Genomic DNA, 6,830 nt, shown 5'->3' on the forward strand with positions numbered 1-6,830 from the left:
GCAAGGACTGTTTATCTCAACTAATATCTTGTTTATTTCTCTTTATGAAACAGCCAGATGGCAGTAAGTGATAATACTCTACTAATCCCTTATGAAGACTCATTTGCTTGAGATTTAAAGGCCAACAATAATGATCTGCACCATTATAAGAAATATAATGGTGTCATGAAGGGTTTCATGGCAAATAAAATTATTCAAATATGGCATAAAAAGATACAGTCCATCATCCTGCTGCACTCCACCAATAAATAATTGTTGAATAATATAGAAAATACAAAAATGGATTAGATCTTTCTTTATGCAGTTAAGGCTCAGTTAAGAAAATAGAAACCAATTTAAATATTTAAATATAAAGGCATTTCATATTGAGATGTAGATACTTATAAACTTTTGGAAGGGCTTAAGGAGTGAAAGTCAGGGAAGCTAAAACTGAATCTGAAACTTCTTGCTTTCATGCGGAAGTCAAACTGTAAGAGACTGAAATCAATAATTATGGTTGCCCTGAAGCCCTGGGGTGAACGGCTGAAAGGGAAATATGGAAGTTGCTGCAAAAAGATACATCTTCACTTCACACATGTCTACCACAACTGCAAGAGAAAGAAGAACAGCTTCTACCTCTCTTCTGCCTTCTAATTCATGTATATGTACAACTCACTAGCAGAATCTCAACTGTATTTGGAACCCCTCTGGCAAAGGACTATCGAAAACGTAGTTCTCATTCATCTAACCCCTGTAATTGAAGGTAGACTACCAAATGAAATGATGCTAAGCACCAACAAATAATCTATGACTCATTACCTTCAAGGGTATTTGTGTAATTTTCTGAGACTGTATTATTTCTTAGTGGTAAGGGATGCAAGCTGAAGAAATTTTATCTTTCCCTTAGGTAACTTGACATGCCTTGCTTGAACCACTCACTGGGCTCAGGCACTTTTCCAAGTTGGCAATCCCTGAATTTGTTGGGAGTTTATCTCCCAGTCTCTGGCATATGTCTTAAGAAATATAATGAGTACTAGTGAATTTTCTTCACTTGTTCCTGTCATCATTATGACACTAATATAGGAGACCACTGTGAAGTCCTGTGGAATGACAAGACTATCAAATTTCCTGTGGACTAGATTATGACAGAGAATTGGAGATTCCATATAGCCCTGGGACAGGACTCTTGTATACTGCTTGTTCTTCTAGATAAAAGTAAGCTGTTTCTGGTGGTCTTTATTTATTACTATAGAACAGGAGTCAGAAAACTAGAGCTTATAGGCTGGCCATTTGTTTTGCAATCAAAGTTTTATGGGATCACAGCAAGTGCTCAATCATTTATACACTATCTATGGCTGCTTTCACATTACAACAGCAAATTGAGGTGCTAGGACAGAGACCTTACTGACCAACCAAAATATTGCCCTCAAACTAAAGATAAATAGAAATAAAACAAAGTCTTAACTTTACTTCTAAAACAAAACCATGGCCCCTTTATGAAAAGCAAACACAAAAATGTATTTATAAAAGTTAAAACCAAATACTTTTTTTCTGAGATTTGAAATAATCAATGTCCATTTAAGGGAACTCAGTATTCACATTCTAGTGTAAAATAGCCAGAGCTGTGCAGCTTTCTTAAACTCTGATTTTTAAAAAAATCTGTTTAGAAAATATCTGTGTATCTTTTATACCATTGGGCAAAGTGATCTATAGTATTTGATTGACAATCCATTATTAATTCTAATGAAGCACGTTTTCAAAAATTTTTGTTTGCCTGTTCTAAAAAAGCTCCAATACAGATTTCAGCATGTCAGGACCTTCTTTTGGAATTCATTGGGGGTCACTGCTGTAGTCCCATATTGACCTGAATGAAGAGAGGCTGGCCTACAGTATAAATCCCAGGTCTGTATTTATCAAGTAAAGTAAATACTCTCTCTCACTCCAATTTTTTTTGGTGGATGGGGAGAAGGCAATGTCAAGTGTTGACTTTATGACCCTTTAATTTGTGCTGCCACTGTAGAAGTTTTTCTTCTATGTTTGAATTCTCACTTCCTCTCAAGAATTGGCAATTATGTAATACTTCATAGGGTTAATGACTGTTTTCAACAACATCTCATTTGATTTCCACATCGACCCAGGATTTACAGTTGACCTTTGAACAACATGGGGCTAGGGCACGGACACACCCATCAACTGAATAACCATGTATAACTTTTGACTCCCCAAAACTTAGTTACTAATGACTTACTGTTGACTGGATGCCTTAGTGATAACATAAACAGTTGGTTAATACATATTTTCTATGTTATACACATTATATACTGTATTCTTGCAATAAAATAAGCTATAGAAAAGAAAATGTTATTAAGAAAATCATACAGAAGAGAAAAAACATTTACAGTATTGTACTGTAGTTTTTGGAAAAAAAACAGTTCAAATCTGTGTTGTTCAAGAGTCAATTTTCTCATATTTCACAGATAGGGAAACTGAGGCTCAGAGAGAGTCAGTAAATCATCCAGTTTCACAGAGAAAAGGACCAAAAGACAAATATTCCCTAAACATCCACAATACTGTAGGCACTATCTTAAGTCAAAATTCACATCTTGAATATTAGATTCCAAGTTCAATATTCTTACTATCATAATTTATTAACCCCCATCATATGGTTACTAGGGATGGGGTGTGGTGGTAACTCTTTAACATGTAAAAATATACCAAGAACTGCCCCAAAACTGAGAGTAAGATGACCAAGGGAAAGTAGACACAACTATAAAACTTTATGGCAAATGCTATTTATATGATAACTGAATGGATGCCATTGGAAATATGCTTATGATGTAGAATTAAGCTAATGAAAGTAAATACTTCTAAAGAGTTTAGTTGTGACATTCTAAAATATCTAACTACAGGAAGTTATAAACTGTCCTAGGTTGTTGTTGTGGTTATTATTATTATTACAGGGAAAACTTATCTTTTGGGAATTTTCAAATATATAGTCTTGCTTAAAGTCTGCAGCAGTATGAAATGTTTCCTATCTAGGTCTATTATTCTATGGTACTGTCTCTAGTAACAGGGTGTCTCCTGCCACTTTAACATGCTGTAAATCTGTTGGGAAAGAACTGAAATATCATATATGGATACCCTTCTGGAAGTATGCTTTACTTTAGCTTCTTGCTGAGGCTACATGTTATCAGAATCACCAGTTATTCACTTACTAATTTATCTGATAAACATTTATTATACACACCCTATATACTAGATTTGTGAAGAATATGATACAACTTGGTAAAACCTTTTCCCATCTTATAGATTTTGAGGGGCTTAGTCAAAACTATGACTGTGAATTACCATCTTTATTAGAAAGGCTAGATAATATGCAAAGGAAACTAAACAAGCATGTTTTTGCTATGAAGAATAGGGGTCAGCAAACTTTTTTCTGTAAACAGCCAGATTGTAACTATTTTGGGCTTTCTAGGGCCATATGGTCTTTGTTGCAGCTAATTAACTCTCCATAGTAGCCCAAAAGCAGTCGTTGATATTATGTAAATGATTGGATGTGGCTGTGTTCCAATAAACTTTTATTTATGGACAATGAAAATTGAATTTCACATAATCCTTATGTCATCAAATATTATTGTTTTGATTTGTTAAAAACCATTTAAAATGTAAAAACCATTCTTAGCTTACAGGCCATACAAAAACAGGCTGTAGACCATAACTTGTCAGTTCCTGTTAGATGAAATTACTATCTATGAAAGAAAATACAACTGTAAATTAACATGAAGGATTCAGGTAATATAATATAATAAAATATTAAATTTGAAACTAAATAGTAAATATTTAAAATATTTTCATACCACGAGTTGGAAAGAAGATAAAGTATTATATGGGTTCCCTATGTAGATGCAGCAGACCTAGCTTTCCCTACATGAGAAATTTCAGCAATTGGTAGAAGAGAGATCCAAATGCCTGCACACCAGAAGGTGAAAAATAAAGACTTAACACTTTCAGTATGTCAGAGTTCTTAGCCTTATGTTGCTGGAAGTTGAATGGCTTCCCACAAAACTCTCTATAATGGCTCCTATATATATGTATTTTTTAAAATAACTGACCTGTGTATTAACCAAGGTTCTCCGGAGAAACAAAACCAATAGGAGAGAGATATAGATAACTTTTTAATAAGGAATTGGCTCCACAATTTATGGGGGCTGAGAAATCCCACGACCTGCCATAGGCAGGCTGAAGGCCCAGGAGAGCAGTGGTGTGGTGACAGCCAGGTCTGAGGACTCAGGGACTAGGGTGCTAAAGTCCCAGCTCTAGAAGAGAAGACCAATGTCCCAGCTAGACAGGCAGGGAAAGCAAATTTTCCATTTCTTTCCCTTTTTATTCTATTCAGGCCCTTAATGGAGCTGCATAATGGCCACCTACAGGGGAGGTATGCTGTTGTGATTTATAAGAAATATAGTTTCCAGTAGTGAAGACGTCCCCATAAAAACATGCCTCTCTCAGGCAAATAGTGAATCTGTGGCATCTCGCTGCACTGATGGACAGTGACTGCACTGGGGTAAGGGTGAGGACTTGATAATATGGGTAAATGTAGTAACCACATTGTTTTTTCATGTGAAACGTTCATAAGAGTGTATATCAATATTACCTTAATAAAAAATTAAAGAAAAAAAAAAAAAGAACATGCCTTTCTCATATCTCCTTCCTCCCTTTCCAGAAGAGGAGAAAAGGAGACCCAAGGAGAAGCACCTGCTGCAGAGCTCCAGGTCCTACTCCAGGGATGTGCGATGCCCAGGGTGCCACACAGTCCCTGCTCTCTTCAGTTGTGCACAAATGGTAGTTTTGTGTGCTGGCTATTTCAGTGTCCTCTGCCAGCCTACAGGAGGAAAAACAAAGCTAACAGAAGGGTACACACACACACACACACACACATATAGATATATACACACATAAATAAAAATATATAAATAAATAATCCATAAATATAAAAACAAATACATGGACTTAGTCCCATTTCTGGCACAAAGCTCCCCAAACCCTTCAAATTTCCTCAGTGATAAAAGAAATAGACGGATCTTTCATTTTGTTTGGTCTCTTGTCTCAGTTGCTGAAATTGCTTCAGAGCCATAAAGGTGAAATAAGTGTCTTGCTATTCATAACAAGCCCCTTTCTACTACAGCTGAGTTTATAGTAAAGACATGACGTTTAAAAATCTCCTAAAGATGGGGGAGGGGGAGAGCTTTCAGTCCCACCCGCAACATCCTGGTAGAGGAAAGGGGCTGGAGATTGAGTGCAATTACCAATGGCCAATGATTTCTTCAATCAGGCCTGTGTAATCATGCCTCCATTAAAAAGCCAGAAGGAGAGGGTTCAGAGAGCTTTCCAGATGGTGAACACCAGGCTGGAGACGGGGGATAGTAGTGTGCCTGGAGAGGGCATGGAAGCTCATGGAAGATAGGGGCCCTTTGCAATGTACCTTGCTCTATGTATCTCTTTATATGTCTATTGAGTCTATCCTTTAATATCCTTTGTGGCAAATTGGTAATCTAGTAGGTAAAATGTTTCTCTGAGTTCTGTGAGGTGCTCTAGCAAATTAATCAAACCTGAGGAGGAGGTTGTGGGCACCTCCAATCTATGGTCAATTGGTCAGAAGCACAGACAAAAATCTGGGCTTGCAAATGGCATCTGCTGGGGTTAGGGACAGTCTTGCAGGCAGGCCTGAACCCTTAATCTGAGGGATCTGATATTATCTCTGGAGTGACAGGATTGAGTTGAAGGGTAGGACACCCAGCTAGTGTGGGAACCCCTTTCCCAACATCGGAGTTGGTCGCCCTTTTAGGAGGGCAGTCTGCTTTACTCTGTCTACAAATTCAAGCGCTAATCTCATCCAGAAACACCCTCATAGACACACCCAAAAATAATGTTTAATCAAGTATCTGGGCATCCCATGGCCCAGTCAAGTTGACACATGAAATTAACAACCACACCTGTATTTGCAAAACTATGTGTTACTTGTGGATAGTATGACAGAAAGTAAATGAATGGTGTATTGTGAGAAATTCTATTAGTTCTCTTAATAAAATCAAACTCTAGGTTTGGAATGGAGGGAAAATCATCAAGCAAAGGCTGAGACTGGACCTTAGAGTGGGTACTAGAACTCACAGGCCTGACTAGAGTCTCCAGAAATGTTCTGCACTGAACATCTCTAGTTCCCCACTTCACATCCTTTGGTCCACTTTTTAGTCTATTTTTGTAGCAAACATCATGCAGTTATTGCCTGACAACATCTTGCCTCTGTTGCATTGTTTAACTCCTATTTTTTTTTACCTTGGGGCTTCCCTGATAGTATAGGGTGGGGCATCTGCAGGAACCTATCTGGCATTGAAGGATGTGCAGACTGGAATCAATGCCCCATGAAACAGCCTTCTCTGCCTGTGTGAGACAGGAACCAGTGGGTCAGATGCTCCCCTCTTCCTTCACTTAATGGATGATTCAGAGGATCCTTGGAAGATCCTATCACGATAACATCTTTTACAGGCTTTCTCTTTTTTCCTATTTTACTCAGGCTCTGCACTGAGGGTGAGGAGGAACCCAGAGTGTCTTAGTCAGCTCGGGCTTCCATAATAAAATATCATAGATTGGGTGGTTTAAATAAACAGAAATTTGTTTTCTCTTAGTTCCAGAGGCTGGAGGCCCCAGATCAAAGTCTGGTAGGATCAATTCCTGGTGAGATTTCTCATCCTGGCTTGTAGATGGCCAGCTGCTTTCCTGCTGTGCCCTCATGTGGCCTTTGTTCCATGCCTTTGCTGTGAGGGAGAACAAGCTCTCCCACGGCTCTTTTTTAA

General features: G+C 37.9%; 1 long non-coding RNA gene across 1 annotated transcript; it reads left to right on the plus strand.

Moving 5' to 3' along the window:
* The first annotated feature begins 1,061 nt into the window (after positions 1-1,061).
* LOC130679943 (uncharacterized) lies at positions 1,062-5,059 on the plus strand. The gene is made up of 3 exons (XR_008992931.1): positions 1,062-1,194; positions 1,768-1,881; positions 4,703-5,059. It is a non-coding gene; the product is annotated as an uncharacterized LOC130679943 (long non-coding RNA).
* Positions 5,060-6,830: the final 1,771 nt, after the last annotated feature.

This window comes from Manis pentadactyla, chromosome 12, assembly GCF_030020395.1.
Source record: "Manis pentadactyla isolate mManPen7 chromosome 12, mManPen7.hap1, whole genome shotgun sequence".
In the NCBI taxonomy this organism is placed as follows: Eukaryota; Metazoa; Chordata; class Mammalia; order Pholidota; family Manidae; genus Manis; species Manis pentadactyla.